Source organism: Talpa occidentalis, unplaced genomic scaffold, assembly GCF_014898055.3.
Source record: "Talpa occidentalis isolate TD23 unplaced genomic scaffold, MPIMG_talOcc4v2.1, whole genome shotgun sequence".
Taxonomy (NCBI): domain Eukaryota; kingdom Metazoa; phylum Chordata; class Mammalia; order Eulipotyphla; family Talpidae; genus Talpa; species Talpa occidentalis.
The window spans coordinates 63,619,207-63,640,302 of record NW_026555331.1 but is presented as its reverse complement, the minus strand read 5'-3'; positions in this window follow the sequence as shown (position 1 = coordinate 63,640,302).

Genomic DNA, 21,096 nt, shown 5'->3' with positions numbered 1-21,096 from the left:
TTGAAATTCTCAAAGATACTTCTTTTTCTCTGTTGTCTCCTGTGAGATTTCTCTCCTAAAGTACTAATTCCAGAATAAATAATCTAGTTGCATAGTTGGAAGAAAAAGACAAAGTTAAAGTAGAATGACTTTGGGGGGTTTGGGGAGAATGAGAGGAATGTTTTAAAAATTATTCCTATCTTGATACTTGGTGTGCTCTGGAGCTGCAGGGATGTGGACAGAACTAGCCAGGACACCACTGGTGCAGAAGAGTGAGAGCAGTGTATACTTTAATCTGGATGGGCAAAAGAGTAATGAATTGGGAAAATAGACAGAAGAGTCACAAAGAAGTGAAAATTCATTCTATACCTGCCATGTGGCAGAGAATTGACATTTGATTATCTTATAATTAAATAAGAGTGCATACCAAATGTGGTAGGTCTACCATGCCAGCTTTGTCTTTTTTTCTTTTATCAAAAGTGCTAGAATCCCAACTTGAGGTTTTAAAAGCTAGACATTTCTAAATGCTGAATACATCTTTTCAATCACTTTTGCAACAAATGTTCACTGAGTATATATTGTGTGTAAGGAACAATATTCTCCACACTTCATGCCAGGTTCACAGATAGGAGGAGCATAGGGATGAAGGCCTGTATAGTTGAGGATGCAAAGAATGAGAAAGAGAGGAGCCCAGCAGAGTGTGTAAGAGCATAACCAGTGAGGCATGAGAACATTTGCAATTGTTATCCTCTGGATAACAGATCCCTGAAAGACAGTGGGTGCTCATAAACTTAGCTCTAGTATGTCCTGGTTTAGGCTTCTCACTCTGACTACCTGCAGAAAATGGATTGGAGCACAGCAAGACTTGAGGGGAACAAGACAATGGGTTAGGACAATTACAATTGTCTAGGCAAAGAAGCAATGGTAGACTGTTAAGGAGAAGGGAGAGAGTCAAGCTATTTAGGAGATAATATATACAGGATGAATATTGATGGATAGAGAGGAGGAGGAGGGAAGTGGAATTCCTCTGGTAATCACTCTCTTGTTATGAATTTTTCTTTTCTGTAACTCATGCCCAAGTTACATATAACCTAACAAACAAGCATAGGAACTTAGTGGCTTACAAGCTAGGAGGGAGATATATATATTTATATATACATATATATAATACATATATCATATATATCATATTATGTATCTATAATAAATATCATAAATATAAATATATGTAATTACTAACACTTATGACACTTAATAAATTCTGAGAACATTGTATATACTAGTTCTTTTGAAAGTTTGAAATGATTCAAGAAGGATGGCATTAAGATAATATACTGTACTTATGTTATAAATGAGGAAATCAAGACAAAAGGAAGTGAAGTAACCTAGCTAAGTCTCACCCCAAAATTCAGACTCCATAAGTATTATGATGGAAGTCTGTTCAGATTGTGGTGGTATACAATGGGAAATAATTCTGGTTGGGCTGAGAGGTTGAGCAATAGTGAAAAAAGTATCCTTGGATTAGAAACCTATGAGTCCACTCTTAAAAGATGAATGTGTAGGTATTCTACAGCCTAGAATAATGATATCTGAGCTAAAGAAATCAACATTTTATTTTACACAACTATTGATCTAAGCAATATTTTTGAGCAATACAATTGGAAAGAATAAAGACAAAGTGGTAGGAGACAGAGACTCCCAATTTAATTTACCTGCAGTGGCTGTGTATGTTTGCATGATTCATAGAGTCTCTGCTAAATGACAAAGTTCTTGAAGATTAATGATATTCAATACAGTTACAATGAGCCAGGAACTAGATGTCAAAATAATCTCCTTCACTAGAGTTTAAATAATATCTGGGAAAAGACAAGAAGAGGAAAATAATTTAGGTAAATATGACATGTAAGATAATAACTGTCACATTAGGTCATACTAATTTACCATTCTAAGGACTGGAAAAGTCCCAAAGTGTGGCAAACAGCTTGCAAATTCACTTTATTAGACCGTATTAGTTCACTAACCATCTCCTGAACATTAGCAGACATTAGCTGTGGCTCTATAGAGCCCAATGAACATTGTAGAATCATTTGGACAGGATTCAATTATTTATTAAATTCCACAAATTTCTCCCCTGACAATGTGAACAGCATTTAAGTGATGTGGACTCAAGATGCACAAAAGAAGTTAATTTGAAGGAATGTTAACATAAAAGTTTTTTCAACCTGGTTTCTTCCTCCACCGACTATCCCATCATCTTTTTCCCAGAATGATAGTTTTAAGGAAGATTTTGCTAGTCTTTTCTCCTATCCCTTTTAAGCCCATTACAGTCTAGTTCTTAACACTCAACTATTCTCTGTTATCGAAGGATACCAGGAACCTCCAAACTGCCAGATAAAATAACCTCTTTCAGACGCGGCTCTTTGATTTGACGTCTTCTGCATGCTAGTCACTAGCTTTCTGTCTCCTCTAATCTCTGAACACTTTTGCCATTGTGGCCCCTTGTTCATAAAAAATAATTAAAAATTATATTTTACAAATACATTGGTATAAAGACAAATATGTATTCAACATTGTGATTGACCGAGAGGTTTGTTTTTCTTCTGATTTTAAAATAAATGAAAAATGATGTAAAATATAAATGAATAAATAAAGAAAAATTTAAAAACACTAAAGTACCCATCATATTGTAAAATCAATATTTATTAAATGAATCAATTGAAAAATGACTTTTTCTTTGCTTGACTTATGTTGCTATTCTTTCTCAGATTTTCTTTTTCTCTCCTTGTCTCCTCTTCTCTGTCTTCCCTTTCCCAAGTTTCAGTTGCTGTTGCTGGATAATTTCACAATGTTATCTCCACACTACCATCTTCCCAACTTATATAAAATAAAATCATCAGCCTAACTCCCTCTCTTAAATATCATCATCATCACTATTATGGCATCTCCATAATGTCAATATGTAAGGTTTTTACACATTTTACACATGGTAAGGTTTTTATCATCTTTTTAGTTCCTCATGCCTGATAGAAGTCAAATTCAGCTCCACTTTCTACCAGATACAGTCTGTGCACAGAGATGTTAGTCCTGCCCTGGCAATTTCAAGACACATTGGTCTCATCTTCACATCACCATCCATGCCTCCACTTTCAGTGAGCCTGGCTGATACAAGCACTCTAGCCTCCCAACCAGTCTCTAGGTTTCTTGTCTTTCCCTCCCCCATTGCAGTAATTAGACTACCTTCTAGAAAATCCCTTTGATTAAAATACTTGGTCTATGCCCATTGCCAAATTCCTTAATTGAATTTCAATGCTTTAACACCAACTTAAATGTGTAGCTTTATTTTCACACGTCTACAGACCCTCTAGCCCAGTCACACCTCACTACTTGATAGTTCCTTAAATGGATATGATGATTTCTCCATTCTTTGTTCAAACTGTTTGTTTGGCTAGGAAGACCACTCTCTCCCCAAAATATGTGCATCTGAAATCTCCATGAAACAAGAAACACAAGCAGGCAGCAATTAGATCTCAAACAGCAACATGCCCCTCCCAATATGACGTAGACTGTAGAAGGAGAAGGAAACCAGTAAATGGTCACTCAGCTGAACTTAAAATGAGCAAAGGGAAAGCAAGCATGCATTAGCTTTGTGCCATTTTCCGTCAAAAGATGACAATTTTAACTTTTTTTTTTGTGGGACACTTGCCGGTGACCGGGGATTGAATTGGCGCTATAGAGGCCCGTCACAACCCAGCGCTCAACCGCTGCGCCACCAGGGGAGGCCCAACAATTTTAACTTTTTGAGAAGAGTAAAAGCAATAACCAAACAGTGATAGTCAATTCAGGTAAATATACTTAGATCAATATAATTCTTAGTTTTATAACCATTTGTCATGACAAACTCAGGCAAAGCTAATTTCAACCTGGATGACTATTTCCATTTCAGAGTTTTAATCTAATCAACTGGAATAAATTAATCAGAAACATCTGCCTTGTCTCAAGAAATGCCTTGATCGCTAAACCAGCTTTAATGAGAGAAGCATCTAATTAAATTATCCCTCTAATACAAGGCAAGGAAAGGTTAGAGTATAGGAGAAATCATGTGGTTTGTTAAAAAAAAAACCCACAGATTTTGTGCAATGATTATCTAAATACTTGGAGATGGTTTTTATAACAAATGCTATGACATCCCTTTTTTATTGTTAAACTGGAATTTTTCTTATAAAAATAAAAGTTTCTTGTGGAAATTCTGACTAGCATAAGAACATAATACTAAGAATATAATAATAATAATCCCACTATTCAGTGAAAATAATTTTTCATTTATATTGTTCAATTTTAAATGTGCAGATATATATCCTCTGATGCTGTTTATTCATATTTTTACATTTATATACTTGGTGTATTTAGAAATTTTTATATTTAGAGTTTAAAACTTTCATTTATATTGGAAACTGGAATACTCAGCTTTTTCCAAATTTTTTTTTCTCTTTTTTCCAACTTTAATTATTAATTCTTTACTCCACTAATTTGCAAAACCAGGATACTACTTCTTAAATTTTATTTGCTTGGCAATTTATCTATTCAATTCATATTTGTGTCTACTGCTTTATAATTTTGTGTTTTACAGTTTGTTGTTAAACTGAAGGGAAATATTACCCTATACCATTTTCTTCTTTCTTTAAAATTGTATACTCTTTCCTTTCACAATCACATTATAATCATGTTCATATTCCATACAAATTTTGTGATGGAATTTAATCCAATTTGTATCAAATACACTGACTAGAATGACTTCAGAGTAACATTTTACAATATTAAGCTGTCTTTTCATTCTTTTAAATTATATGTTTGCTAATAAATTTTTCCCACTAACTGTGAAACACAAATGGTGTTTTTTTCCCACAAATACCTTGTTTTTTGTTAAATTGATCCACATATATTTGATATTTTTCTAACTATTGGGATTTCAATTGTTTGCTTTTAGCCATTTTCATGTATCTTTTAAGTACTTGCTTTCTTTCCAGAAAATTTTAAACAAATTACAAATAATTATTGACAAAAAAAAATCCAACCTGGAGTTCCCATCATTTTCCTGACACTTAGCTCAAGTGGAGCTCCGTATTCAATTCTAGTGTGGCAGCTCTATAATGCCAAGTGGTGTCACAGACCTTATTTCATCCTCTCCTATTAACAGCTCTGTGAAGTTGGAAACACTTGTATCATTCTGGGGAGATACCACCTATAGCTCAGGAGATATATCAGGATCTCATCTCTCTTCTTGGGTTTATGCAGGTAATTTACTTCACAAAAAAAGTTGGGAATCAGAGTGTTCAAACTTGGTGTGTGTGCTCACAGAAATAAGTAGCATAAATGCTGCCACTGAACAACGGCATGTAGTTCCAGTCCATTATCAGTAGGTCTCTTAGTCAAATCTGAGCAATTGGCATTCTGTTCCCAATTATATTATTTGTTTATTGAATAAATAAACATTAAAGTCTGTTGGTCTTCAGTTAGAACTATTCTTATATTCATAAGTGGCAAATTATATTGGCATGTTCTGTTTCTTTCCCAAAGCTAATTTCTGAGTGAATGCAATTTGAATATATTTCTAAAAGAACACTGTTTTATGTATATTATATTTTAATGAGAATCACCAGAGCCTGACCTTTAAGGACTTTGAAGAACTTATCATTAGCTTAGAAACAGCAAAGCTAAAATTACTTAAATCCAGGAACATGTAACAAAAGAAATTGAGTTAGGGAGGCTTTTTATTTTTTTATTTTTTTAGCACTATCCAAGATACTATTAATGAAATTTGAAACCCTTTAAAAAAAGCTGAAGAAAAAGAGAAGAGAATCAGCCTATTTACTGTATTTTCAGGGGGCTGGGGATAGCTCTGGAGCTTTAAAATCTCTTTTTAATCTACTCAACCATTAGTACCTGTCATTTCTGTCACTATGAAAAAGCAATTGAGAAAATTGAAGACCTCTGTGAACCAGATGTTTTCAATATGTATCTACTAACTAAACTCAAAATCTTAATCTCATATAACTGTGCGCTTGGGAAGAGAGATGGAGAGTAGAACAAATGATCGCACTAGGTGGGGGATGGGATAGAATGCATGATGAAACTAGCTTCTAAATCCAGGGGTCTTGTCCCTTTTCAGAGCACTATGGACCAGCATGGGCTGAAGAGATGTGCTCAAATGATGCCAAACAACCAACCCCTGAAAGATAAATGCTGAAATTTAAGTCAGGGTGTAGGTAAGTGAATTGGTCAGACCTTTATGACATTGGCCTCCGTGGCTATCACCTACAGCCTTAATCTTGTTAACACAAAAGGGGCGTGGGTGTGGGGCACGCGTGCCTGACTGTGGACATCTGAACACGAGTGTGTGCATGTGCAAGTGTGCACATCTAAACTTAGAGGTCGTGATATAAGGGCAGCGTTACTCAGAGACTGCTCAGCTATGAGAGCATGAGTTAGGGCTGCAAGAGGAAGAAACCTTAAGAGAACACCAGAAAGAGCCCAAAGGAAAGAGCCTATAGAGATTTGCAGGACCCAAGTTGCTCTCTCCCCACTGGCTTGTTTTCCCTGCTACTATTAAAACATATGTGGGGATGATGCCAAGGGCTCCAAGGTTCTCTTTGAAGCTGCCTGAATGGATGGTGAAACTACACGGCCCGGGATGGTTGCAAAAGACAGGGGCAAACTAAATTCACACAGGGCACCCCAAACTCTGCCCCATGAAGAGCTCAAAGTTGAGGTGCAGGAATAGAGATTCAAAAGGTCTGGGTCACTCCTAGTTGATCACCGTCATGCTCACCTACATAGTTTCTCCTCTGAAGGAGTCCTTTCAAAGGGATTAAAGTACAGGAAGAAGTGTGGGGAGGGGCAGTGGAACCCAAGCGAGCCTGCCACGACTTCATGGTTTGCCTGGGTTCCCATAGGATGAGGAGATGTTTTAAAGGTTAAAAATGAGCCTGAGTTAGTGGAGAAGCTGTCTGAGAGCTGACAGCTGTAGAATTCACCTCCAAAGAGATTTGTCTTGAGAGCTGACTGCAGAACTGAAGCTAAAAGCAGCAAGGGTGGAAGGAAGGGATAAAAACGAGGGGGCCCTCCTCGGTGGCGCAGGTGGTTGAACGCAGGTAGTTGACACAGGCGGTTCAGCGCAGCGCTGAGAATCTGTTCGCAGCCTCTGAAGTGCAGGCTCAATTCCTGGCCAGCCAAGGAGATTCCCACATGGCGCGGCAGACCTCTCCTGCCTTGCCTGCTGCACCCCTCAGCAATATGCTTTAGTCGGTCTGCCTGTTCTGTTCCCCACTCTGTCTCTGGTGCATCCACTCACCCTCCAGCACATCTGGCCTGTACCCCAGTTATTGTACAAATAAATAAATCTTAAAAAAAAAATGAACAAGGAGGGAAGGGAGCACAGTGGACTATGCTGCTGGACTCTGGGTGAGTTGGTGCTGTTTGCACTACTGTGATAATACCTGATGGGGGAATCCAAATATTACCTCAATTGAAAATACATTAATTAAAAAATAAAACAAATAGACATTTGGATATAAGCCAAAGAGCCCTAAAGCAGAAACTATAGTTAGTTGGAAGTCCCAGCCAGGATCCAGATATAGGACACAAGTGAAACTTAGAACATCAACACTCAATGCAAGCTGAGATGGGGCCAAGGCCAGTGAGAGCAGCCACTCCTTGGGGAGGTCCCCAGAGTAGCACAGAGAAAATAGCCAACAAGTTACTTTCCCTGAGGGAGCAAGACACTCTCAGACCAGGGATTCCTCCCATACATGGGACCATCCACACAGGGCTAGGGGGGAAGGGGCAAGGGAGAGACTGTAGGTTTCACTGAATATTTACCCAAGATAGACTGAGATTAAGCTGGGAGTGGTCAAGTTATTTGGAAGTGCTAAGATTAAGAGTTTTGTCACCCAAGAAAATGGGAGCTTCTGAGTCTAACTGCAGTTTAGCAATAAAGAAATAGTAAATGTTATATATTTGTCTGGACAAGTGTCAGCTTAAAGAAAGTAAGGCAAGAAAGAGTTTCTTAAATAATCAAGACAGAGGACTCCTGCTGGGAACAACCTCTGAGAGCACAAGGAGAGTTGCCTGAATTCTGAGCATCTCAAGGAAAATTATGTACAGTTTGCAAGAGGTTACATGAAATATTCCAGTGATTTCTACAAAGACATTTTGGATAGGAATTTGGTTAATGTATCCATTTGATAGTCTCTATTATTGAGGAAAGCAAAGAGAGTTGTAGACTTGACACTATCTGAGGAGATGTGCACCTGTATCTCTGAATCACATACAGCATAAATCATATACAGTTATAAACCAGCATAGCCTCAGTAAAATAGTACAGTAAAGAAGAAAAAAATATACCTGATCAATGGAGAACTTTATCTTCTGGGAACCAGGAGTATTAGGACCTTCCAAATGCTCTTTTATGTTTTTTTCCACAGAAACAACATTTTCTAAGGTGCAACCTCTTCATGGGACCAGACTTCATCCTGATTCTTGGCTTCTGCCTCTTAGTTGGGAACAGGGAGAGAGGTGTCCACTTAATTGTCAGCTTTGGTTAACAAGTATTCCTTCTAGAAATCACACTGACACCAGATAAATCACTTTCCTTAGTAAAAACATGCCTTGTGTTCTTTCTTATTCATCAAAACTGGGAAGCCTCAAAGAGTTCTTTAATTTCTTTATTCAAAAAATATTTATTGAGCAACTAATAAGTACTATATTTAGTTTGTGTTCTCAAGAATGTTTGGGAAAGCAAAGTTGGCGGAACATATAGTGGGCTGGGTAGGTCCTCTGGAAGAGGGCGCAATTGGGGAACTAAGGAAAGAAGATTGAATGCCTAAGGGGAAAGGTACTATTCAGAGAAGGTCTTTGAAAGGATGGGAGCTGAGGAAAGAGACTGGGGTAGTAGTCAGAATGTTCAAAAGATTTGGGGATATGTTTCAAAAAGAAGAGATAGCAGGTACTACTGACACCACGTGCGCTGTTAATTTAGCTCTTGAACCACCACAGGTTCTTGTCCCACAAAGCAGTAAAAAGGAATTTGCAGACATGTTAGATAAGTAAGCAGAGAGAAACAAACTTTGTTTAAGAAAGTAAAGTTTATTTAAAGGAAGAAAGTAAGGACTCCAGTTACGCTGTACTCGGGACTGTTGAGGAAGCCGTTGTGGGCCCCTGTCTAAGGGTATTTAAACCTTTTTCTCTCTTATCATAGAGTTTACCTCCCCTGTCCAAGGTCTTATTCTTTCAAGTTTTATTGTCCTCCTTTAGCCCTCCTGGACTTTTTGTTCTCATCTCTGGAGTATGCTTTGGTTAGCATCTCTTAGAATTTACTACCCTTATCTCAGAAGCCACTTGAACTCTCCTGAAGTCCCTGCCTGCACTGATCCTGAAGCTGCCTAATTAACCGTAATTGCCCTGGGACTCACAATCACTGAGAGGAAAGTACAGTAGAAGCCGAGGCTGGCATGGGTGTAGGGAAGTTGACCACATACATTAACTGAACCCATGTAAGTTTCAGAGAAGACAGGGTAAGGGGATGAGAGCTAGATGTCAGTTGAGAAAGCATCAAGGAGCCCATTAGATGAGGATGACCCAGATAATCGTTCCAAGCCAGATTTAGGCATCCCAGACTTAAAATGAGGGAATACTGTAGCCCAATGGGGGGCGATGCAGAGAATGGAGGGACAGTTACATTTATGCTCCATATACTATTGTGATTACTGTGATAGGAGCATCACTTTGCAAAATGTAGAGGCCATCTGCAATGTGCATTCACCATTCACTTGTCCCTTCATTAATTTTGCTTTTTTTTTTAAAAAAAAAAAATAGCCTTTTAAAGGACACTTAGTTCATTGTGATTTATATTGACAAATAATGCAGAATTTTTTTCCCTAGGTTTGGCTTTAAGAGATTTCAAACTACATCTTGGTTTTTGAGGAGTTTAAGACTTTTAAAATTTGCCTTTCTCACTCCCTACATAGTAGGGAAAAGATCCCAAATATTGGGAAGATAAGTAGACAGAAATTTCTACTTTCCAAACTAGAGAAACTGTTGGAAATTTTTCAAAAAATGCTAGTGGAAAGTTTGTCCTGCTCTCGCATCTCATAAACACTTACTCACTGTGGTGTGTTACAAGGTGCTTGGAGACTCTCAGAATGTTGGTTTTTTTCTATTCACACCTCTTTTCCAAGATAGGCTATAACAGATGAGGGTTTAATAGAAAACCAAATTTTCTCCTGCACCCAAAGTGGTTGAGGGTGAGGAAGGTGTGTTCCACAGTCCCCCCCAAAAAATGCAACTTGGTTTCTTGTAAGTATGGCAGAAAGGCTCATTTGTCTTTGAGACATTTCTAAATCAGAATTTGAAATAACTCTGGCTTCAGGGCTAAAGTGTATCTTTGTACTGTCCATGAACTAAGTGCTTAGGAAGCAATCTAAATACAAACAAGGGAAATACTAAAGGCTTAGAACTATTTGAGAGCAATTTAGAAACCACTTTATATGTAAATTTAGTTCCTAAACACAATATACTCATAAATAATCCATTTATTAAAGTATTTCCTTGACATAAGTGTTTCTCTCTGAACTTCAGCATCTTCCCAAAGTGTGCACAATATATTTTAAAGAAATTTTATACATTTTTAGTGTAGTAAAACCCAAAATTTTCCCTTATCACACCAATAATTGTCAAAATTCACTCTGCAAAGGATGGGCAAGCAAAGCCACAGAAAGGTAAGTAAAGGCAGGTAAGTAAGTGAAATAGGGTCCTGCCCACCAAAGGACTCCACTCTATGCACACACATCAGGGACACACTGACCAGAGAAAGGTGTGGGACAGTCTTATGAAAAACTTAATGCAGCCCAGAGATATAATCCATTCCTGTTGTTGAAAATAAAAGCTCATTAATCCAGTCAATTATTTTGAATTTATGTTTAAAAACAAATATAATAGCTTCTCATGTTGGTGGCCTATTAGTAAATCATTAAATGCTGGGAGGGACCATGGAGACTGGGCTAAGGACTAACTATCTACAGGTAGTGAATAGAATGGTGACTTCCATGAAAATATGTGCTCATCATAACCCTCCAGAAACTATTTACTGAATATAGTAAACAAATGCATATTACCTTATATGGCCTAAAAATGGAGATTAAGGATTTTGAGAGTGTTACAGAGCAATCCCAATGTGAAATGGGTTCACCTGACTGTGGGTCCTCACCCACATGTTTAAAAGGGACACTTATAATAAGACACAACTGTGGGCATACACAAAAAAAGGTTAATAAGGGTTTATTTACAAAAGAAGGGGACATGGAGAAATGAATAACTCAGGAGAAAGAGAGGGAGATAAATTGGTGGATGTGTCCTAACAGTTCCGCTGACCTGGAATCCCAATGGCTTGCTGAGAGCTGGCAAAAAGTCAAGAGTCAAGCCAAGAACCAAGAGGCCAAGAGGACCCCCAGGCCCACATGTCTGGTTTTATACCAAACCTGGCTGCTTAATTCCACCCTCAGGTCCCAGCAACCCTCCCTTCAGTGATGATGGGATTTGTAGTTCCCAGGGTCTTGATGACTTTGGTCCGGAGTGGGGGTGGAGTCCACAAAACCTGTGTGGAGTTTGCTCAGGACATCCTTTCCCCCTAACAAGAGGAGGCACCAATTCTAGATTATTAAAGGGGCATGTAAAGGCAACGACAAATATCTTTATTGAAAGAGGCAGAGAAAGATAACACAGCCAAAAGAGAAGGAGGTAGTGTAGCTACAAGACATGGATTGAAATGATGCAGGCTCAAGTCAAGAAAGCCCGGCATCCCCCAGAAGCTGAAAGAGGCAAAGAAGGAATTCTCCTCTAGAACCTCCAGAGGGTGTGTGGGCCTGGAGAGGCCTTCATTTTGGCCTTCTGGCCTCCAGAACTGTAAGGAAATACAGCCACAATGTGGTAATATGTTATAACAGCCTACGAACTATGCAGTGCTGCGTTTTGTAGATGAGGAGACCAACACTAAGGGAGGCCACTGCCTCAAGTTATACAACTGCTAGTGTCAGAGGCAGAGTGCAAGCCAGGCTTCTGCTTCACCTGGAGCACTAAGCAGCACCAGAAGCCACCCCAGTGCCACTCTGACCCTCATCCGAGTTGGCCTTTCTATCACTTTCCACACAATTGGTCCTTTCCTCCTTTCTTGAATCCTATGACATCAGACTATTCCGTTTGTCCTCCTTTCTCTGACCTCATATTGTCTCTGTTTCTTTTTGCTTTTGTTTCTGTGTCTACCTTACATGGTTCATCTCAAAGACAGTATTCTTGTTACAGGGCAACCCCAAAGGAAATGGGATGGTGTAAAGGTCAGGACTGGATACAGTGCAGGTTTTCTGATCCCATGCAGACCGGGTAAAGGAGGAGTCAGAGTCCTCAGTGGTTTTTTGCAGGTCTTTTATTGGGGTTCAGCGGGCACGCGGCAGGCAGGGGTGCTGGGGGCCTGGGAGGCTGGCAGTCTTCACTCTATCAGCAAGTCTTCACTCTATCTGGGCTCGTCTAGCGTTCGTTCTGCTGCTTCTCGGCTTCTCTTTCGGCTTCTGCTTCGGCTGCTGCTGCTGCTGCTGCTGCTGCTGCTGCTGCTGCTGCTGCTGCTGCTGCTGGCGTCCCCATGACGCCGCCCTTAAAAAGCAGCCTTAGCTCAGCTGAATCCCATCTACCTATGCCCACACCCTATTCCAGGTGCCCGCCATCAGGCATGCATTCAGGACAAGGATCCATCATCTATCCTGATGGCGGAAGGGCAGAAAAGCCTGATATTTTCTTTACCCTACAGATGGCCTGGATGTGAGTCCTGATCACTGGTGGCTGGTCCTGCTTGAATGTTCCATGTCTTCTTAATCGTAATACGTTAGAAACTGACTCCCATTCTACTCTCACAAACCCTTCTCCTTCCCTATTCAGTTACCTATTCCCACCTGAGAATTTTATAATTATCTTACATGCTTCAATCTTTCTCAACATTGACATACATGCTTTTTATCTTTTCTCACTAATCTCTGTTCTACTATAAAATCTCATTAACTCTGATCTATAGAACCAAGGACTAAAGAACAGACTAGCTCATATTTCTTTCAAGTCCAATTTCTGCATGTCTCTCAAATATAAGACCTTTATATTAATTTCCTATTGCTGCTGTAGTAAATTATCACAAATTTGACAGCTTGAAAAACACATATTTACTACCTTAAAATTTCATAGTCCTGCCTGAAGTCTGACATACCGCATTTAGTTAAAATCAAGGTATTGTCAGGAATGGGTTCATTTCTGAAGACCCTATGGGAGAAATCATTTCCTTCACTTGTCCATCCTCTAGCGACCACCTATATTTCCCTGCTTTTGACTTCTTCCTCCATCCTCAAAGCCAGAAGGACATTATACTGAATCTCTCTCATGCTTCCATTTTTCTGGTTCTTTCTTCTGCCTCCCTCTCCTATTTTTAAGGATGTTGTGATTATATAGGGTCCACCTGACCATCCAGGAAAATCTCCCTATCTCAAAGTCTGTTGATAAGAAATCTTCAGTCCATCTGCAACCTTGATTCCCCTTTGGGAATCACACAGGCTAACACACAGGCTCTGGGACTGAGGACATGGTCAACTTAGAGGGGTCATGATTCTGCCCATCACACCCCTCATCTCTAAGTTCACTGTCCCTGCCCTAGTTTCAGCATGAGTTTGCTTTTTCAAAAGTCATTTAACTGGTCTCCCTTCTACCAGAGTCTCGCTCACCCTCAGTCCTCTACACTGCCACCTGCCATCGCTGTGAAACAGATATAATTATGATATTGTCTTCCATCCCACCCCCTGTTCCCATTGCTTACAATTACCTTGGACTCAGCTTCTTGTCACTGCCAAGCTTCCTGGTTTTTCCTTTCACAGGCCCTGATCCTAACACCCCCCACACCATATACATGCATTTGCTTTCTCAAACATGTCACTTACTTGGTTTGAACTTTGCCCATGTTTTTTTTTTTTTTTTTAATCACAGAAATGCTTTTTATTCTTAAAGGAAGTTTAGATCTCATATATCAAAAAGAATGTCCACATGCACAATGGAAATCACAATCATACTAGTGGAAACATACATACAGATACAAAGATATAGTTGCAGATATAGTTATTGAGATACAGTTCTAGACATAGATACAGTTACAGATGTACATAGTTGCATTTATAACTGCAGCTTTTCCCATGTTGATGCCATAATCATTCCTATTTTCTCATCTGGTTCACAAACATTTTCACTCAGTAATAGCCATTACCTCCTCTTTTTGAATTTACCAAAATCTCCCCCAAACCCAGCAGAACTAATTACTTTTCTCTGTATTACTTGTTCTGTATTTTTGTGGCTATTTGCTTATCTTTTTATCTTTAAGATTGATAGTGTGTGTTTTTCATCCATTCACCCATCCATTATCACAGTAGTCAAGATCAAATTTGCTTTGATAGATCAAATACTGTATTTCATTGAGGGGACTTCAGGGAGGCTGCATGGAACTGTGATGTTCAATCTGGCCCCTAGAAAATAAATGAAAAATGCTAGATGTTATTGAAACTAAAGGATAGGTCTTTCATCTTTGCATTTCCAATACCTAGGAGGTGTTTAATCAATTAAATATTATGGAGAGGTCTGTAAGCTGGGGGTGGCCCACATCAGATCTAAACCTGGAATGGAATAGCAAGTGCAGACGAGAATTTCTCAAAAGATAGAACTCAGAACAACTCAAATGTAGTCTGCAGACCAATTCCATGCTGTGATTGGGGGCAGAGGTGGCTAACAGCACCCAATCTCAGTGGGTGAAGCTCCTTAATGGAAAGTTTGTATTGTGCTGCAGCACACTACAATTTTAAAGCCAGTGAACTAAGGTGAGAAAATTGAGAATACAGAGTAAAGTGAGATAAATTTAATTAGTACCTTCAACAAAATAATACCTGGGGTTCTCGTGTTCATCTAACAAACTCATTCAACAAATATTTACTGAGCAACAATTATATCTTGGAAACTGTTTTAGGCACAGTGGTAAACAAAAAATAAAAAGTTTTAATCTTAAGAAGCACACCTTTTAATGGAAAATCACATAATTCCCTGGATATAACATCACCTGGTTTGGCAGAAAGTAAGGGCAGGGGTATCCTGAAGGAACATGGTATATACAAAGCCAACACATGAAGGGTCACAGGGGAAATTCACACAAGGAAAGAGTAGGGCAGAGAAGTCAAGAAGGGTTCAGCCTGTTGAATATCACTGTGGCTCCATCTTAGCAAGTATGGAGAAAAGTAAATGGGATGAGGTTGGAGAAGTGAGTAAGGCCCTTGGTTACCAGTCATCCTGGTTTGTGGGGGTGTGGGGTTTCCTGGGACCAGGACTTTCAGTACTAGAACCAGAAAATCACAGGCAGATTGCGACAGGGCATATGGATGGTAAGACCATGGTAATCCTATTGAATTAGAGAGAAACAATAGTTTGAAGGGTTTCAAGTAGATTTCAAATTATGATATTTCCAAGAAAATATTATCAATTGATATCATTATCAATATCAAATATATTTCTAAGCATTGCTCATAGTTTTAGGTGGAGGATGGCTTAGGTAAAGACAGTATTAAGGAGATTTTCAGTCTTGCAGGTGAAGATGATTTCTGCTTGGACCTATATAGTGAAATTGTAGATGGAGAGAAGTTGGAAGGGCCAATAATCAATTTGAAAGTAGAAATAAAAGATGTTCCTGGTTACTTACAGGTGGAAATGAAGGGAGTGGGAAACATTCAGGATATCCACATTGTTGCCTTTTACTGGCAATAAACACTCCGAAAGTGCCAGTGGTAACTGAAAAAACCTCTGTGGAGCAGGTCTCAGAAATTTGCATATACAGATCTGTGCCCAGAAATGATAGAATTGAGATGATCCATTACTGTGATGGAATACCTTAGGATGAGGAATTCACTGGATTTACCTGCGGCCAACCACATTCTTGAGCACCCTTTGGCTGCAAGTCACCTGGGAACTTGTCTCTATGATGGTTCTTATGAACTGTATCCACATTTTTACCCACATTACAGAGTGAAGGCTGAACAAGTGACTTGCCCAACTCTACCTCCTGGGTCCAGGTCAGCCTGCATGGTGAATCTTGCTTGAGTTAAAATACAAACACACCAAGGGAGAACTCATTACAGAGATTCAGTGACCAGGATCTGCTTTAAAAACCCTCCTTAGTGCTCAGTCATCTAATCTTAAGGAAGGAGAGGAATAGGATGCAGCCAGAACTCATTTAGCCATGTCTGTGTGAGGTGAAGCCATAGCCAAATGACACAATACTGAACCTGCATGTATGTATGTTTTATGCAAAAATCATCATTCTTTTGCCTAATTTTCCACCTGAAAATACAGCTATGTCAGTGTGCATAGAGGCTTATCCAGAAGTACAAGCCATTAAAGGCTAACCATAGTACCAAACAAAAAATAAGAAAAAATTCTAACACCTTTCAGGACATTCAGTATTCTAGATGTCCGCTCAAATGATATCTGGATGCTTTCCTTAATGATTCTTCAAGGTGAATTTTTCTTATCGGAGACTTTTGCTTTAAGGCTTTGGATATTGCATTGAAACAAATCAGATTTCTTTCATCAAAAATTTCTTATCTGTCCCCCTCTTCCATCCTCTATTTCTTCCTGTATTTTGTGGGAAACCATGGTCATCAGACTATACTGGATTGCAATTAAATTAATCAGTAATTTACTCATTCTATGCTACCTTTGTCTTCTGAACTGCCCCTTGTAAGGTTTGTGGGGCTGGCACAAATGCAAAATGAGATATGTTGTTCCCTTAATAAGAGTTTGCCTCAAACATAATTCTTCAAATGACTTTTTTTAGAAATTAGAAGTTTCTACCAGGGGGGTTTCAACAACCAGCTGAGGTTTAATATTAGTGAAATAATTTGTTATTTTCAATTCTAACGTCAACACTTTGAAATTCAACCAAAACCTCAAAACATGTTTTTCTAGCTGAGTGGAGAAAGAGCAGTGCTCTGCTTCCCCTGTGTGGTGGAGTTGGAGATTTCACTCTAGAAACCAGGCTTGCAGCCAAAACAATAGGACAGCAAGCCTGGTCAGGAGCTTGTTTTTTTGTTTTTGTTTTTTTCAATAATCCAAATCATTTTCCTTTTTTGAGCAACAAAAAAAGTAGAGGAAGAAAGCCAACAGCTATTTCATAATAACCTTAGAAAATTTGCTTTTTCTCCTGAATTCCAAAAGTCAGTGAGTAGTTTTTTGTAACTGTAAAAATAGAGAATATTATATAAGATTTCTTTTTAGCTTATGCAATACTCAAGGGGAAGGCAGCAATATAATAAGTTTATTTATAAAAAAAATCTTCTCTTTTATAAAATAATAGCAGAAATAATAAAAACTTATTTTAAAAATAAGAAATTAATTCTAACACCTTTCAAGACATCGGGTATTCTAGATGTCAGTTCAAAGGACATATGAATTGTTGGGTATCACATTCAAACAAATCAGATTTCTTTATCAAAAGTTTCTTATCTTTCCTTCCCTCTACCCTCCCCAAACTTCTTCCTGTGTTTTGTGAGAAATATATAAAGTGGATATAAAGTGAAGTTCCTACTCATCAGAAAATGGTGTATATGACATGCAGAAAATTCAGTGTAGAAGTCTTAGGCATAGGATGGCACCACAGTCCTAGACATCCTCCCCTGAAACAGAGATCAGGCTACAGGGCTTCTCTGTTATCTAATCTAAATATAAGATTTAAATTAGGAGCAAGTGTATTGTGGATATCAAGGGAGAACCAATCAGAGATATCCCATTATTTATTTATTTGTATTTTTCATCATTGTTCATTTTTGCATCATATATGCTTTTTCCATTTTTGTGTAGTCCCTGTAAAATTCCCCATCACCTGTGCTCCATCACCATAGTCCCTTGTGCTCTTCCCTCCTCTGTTTTGATCCCTCTCCCTCCTACTCCCCTGTAGAATGGCTCTGACATTTGCCTGTTAATTTTGTTTATTTATTTATATTTTTTCCTGATCCCTTATTTAGTTCCCCTATATTCCTCCTGTAAGTGAAACCATCTGATATTTTTCTTTTTATTTCTGGCTTATTTCACTGAGCATAACCACATCCAGCTCCATCCATGTTGCTGTGAATGGCGTGAGTTTATCTTTTTGATTGCTGAGTAATATTCCATTGTGTATATGTACCACCTCTTCATCCAGTCATCTGTTTTGGGGCATTTGGGCTGTTTCCATATCTTACCTATCGTAAATAGTATTGCAATAAACATAGGGGTGTAGGTATTCTTTTGAATTAATGTTTTTTGTCCTTTGGGTAGATTCCTAGGAGTGAAATTGCTGAATCATATGGAACCTTTTTAGCTCTCATATGTCTCTCATATGTCTTTTTAGCTCTTCTGCCCATTTTTTGACTGGATTGTTTACTTTTTTTTGTTGTTGAGTCATGTGAGTTCTTTGTAGATCTTTGACATCAGTCCCTTATTAGTTGTATGGAGTGCAAAAATTTTCTCACCATCAGTAGGGTGTCTCTTTGTTGTTGTTAATGCCTCTTTTGTTGTACAGAAGCTTTTTAATTTGATGTAATCCTAGCTGTTTATCTTTTCCTTCACTTTCTTTGCTTTGGGAGATGAGTCTCTAAATATGTTACTGAGATGTATGTCATGTAGTGTTTTACAAAATGGCAAATACAGACACACAAGTATCAATAATAACCTATGTGTAAATGGACTAAACTCATCAATAAAATGACACAGAGTAGCAGACTGGATTAAAAAACAAAATCTAACCTTTGCTGTCTCTAGGAAACACATTTAACTACAAAAGATAAACATAGACTAAAGAAAAAGATTGGAAAACAATCCTATAAGCAAATGGAGGCTCCCTCCCAAAAAAAGAACAGGAACAACAATACTTGTATCAGATAAAATAGACTTCAAACTAAAAAAAGGTAAAAAGAGACATAAATGGACACTACATTATGATTAAGGGGACAATATATCAGGAAGATATAACACTCATCAACATATACTCACCAAAAGGAGCACCACAATATATCAGACAATTATTACCATCTCTGAAAAGAGACATTAGGGAAAATACATATATAGTAGGAGACTTTAACACACCACTCTCACCAATGGATAGATCAATGAGATAAAAAATAAATAAGGACACTAGAACCCTAAATAAGGACCTAGACCTCATGGGCTTAACAGACTTCTATAGACACTGTATCCAAACAAATCTGAGCACACATTTTTCTCAAGAGCACATGGATCATTCTCCAGGATTGATCACATATTGGGCCACAAGATAAACATCAACATATACATGAAGATCAGAAGCATACCAACTATCTTCTCTGATCATAAAGGCATCAAACTAGAAATAAACCATCAAAAGAAAGCAAGGAACCCTCCCACTCATGAAGATTGAAACCTATACTACTGGAAGACCACTGCATCAATGAGAAGATCAAAGAAGACATTAAAAAATACCTTGAGATGAATAACAATGAGGACACAACTCTCCAGAATGCATGGGGCACAACAAAAGCATTAATAAGAGGAAAGTATATAGCAATACAGGATCACATCAAGAAACAAGAAAGAACTCAAAGAAACAACCTAATCCCCCATCTTAAAGAACTAGAAAAAGAACAACAAAAAAACCCAAAAGCCAGTATCAAAGCGGAAATAAGTAAATAGAAATTTAAAAAAAATCCAAAAGATCAACAAAACCAAAAGTTGGTTCTTCAAAAAAAATAAAATAGACAAGCTTCTAGCCAGGCTCACAAGTTAAAAAAAAAAAAAAAAAAAAAAACAAAAACAAACAAACAAAAAAAAAAACAGAAAACACAGATAAATAGGATCATAAATGAAAGGAGACATTACAACAGACTCAGCAGAAATCAAGAGTAATCAGAGATTACTATGAACATTTATAAGCAAACAAATTCAACAATCTACAAGAGATACCCCATTTCTTTCTTTGTCTGAGTGAGCCTCCTGGGCCAGCAGCCCCCTGGGAAGTGCTAGGAAATTAAACTGCTCAGCTCCACTCCAGGGCTTCTAGCATCTGCTTTTAACAAGATCCCCAGGTGATTCACCTTCACTTTGATATTTGAGAACCACTGGCTAAAGCAACTGAAACAACCAACATTCACCAAATAGAAAGGAGGAGTTGTGGTCAGAGAAAACAAGTATGATTTAAGTGTGAGCCACAAGCTAATAGTGACAGGTGGCGGTTAACAACTGGTTCCCCAGAGACAGTGTGGTAACATCCAGAGGGAGTAGCAGTAGAGACCAGTGGAGAGACCACTAGAGAATGACAGAGAGCCCAGAAAGAGTGAAGATTTGCCAGGGACTAGGAGGCCTGCCAGCCTCAGCCCCCCTGCTTGCCCTGCGCCTCACTACATTGCACCGCATTGCCTCACTACAAATTGTGTAGAATGATCATTAAAAGCCTGAAAAAGCCACTGAAGTCTCCAAGACTCCTCCTTCATCCATCTGCCCTCAAAGAAAACCTGCTCTGTGCCTTGCTAGAATCACAGTCGCCAATCCCAGAGTACATCGTTGCAGGGTAAGGAAAAATCAGGCTTTTCTGCCCTCCCGCCATCAGGATAGATGAGGGAACCCTGTGATCCTGAATGCATGCCTGATGGCGGGCACCTGAAGTGGGTACACCTGCGCTAAGACTGTGCTTTTAAGGGCGGCGTCACCGGGACACCAGTAGAAGCCGAGAAAGAAGCCGAAGGAGAAGCCGAGAGAGAAGCAGAGCCATAGAAAGAAGCAGAGAACGCCAGAAAGCCTAGATAGAGTGAAGATTTGCTGGGGGCTGGGAGGACTGCCAGCCTCCCAGCCCCCCAGCACCCCTGCCTGCCACGTACCTGCTGAATCCCAATAAAAACCTGCAAAAAAACCACTGAGGATTCTGACTCCTCCTTTACCCGGTCTGCATGGGATCAGAAAACCTGCCCCATGTCCAGTCCTGCCTTTACAATCGTACAGCAT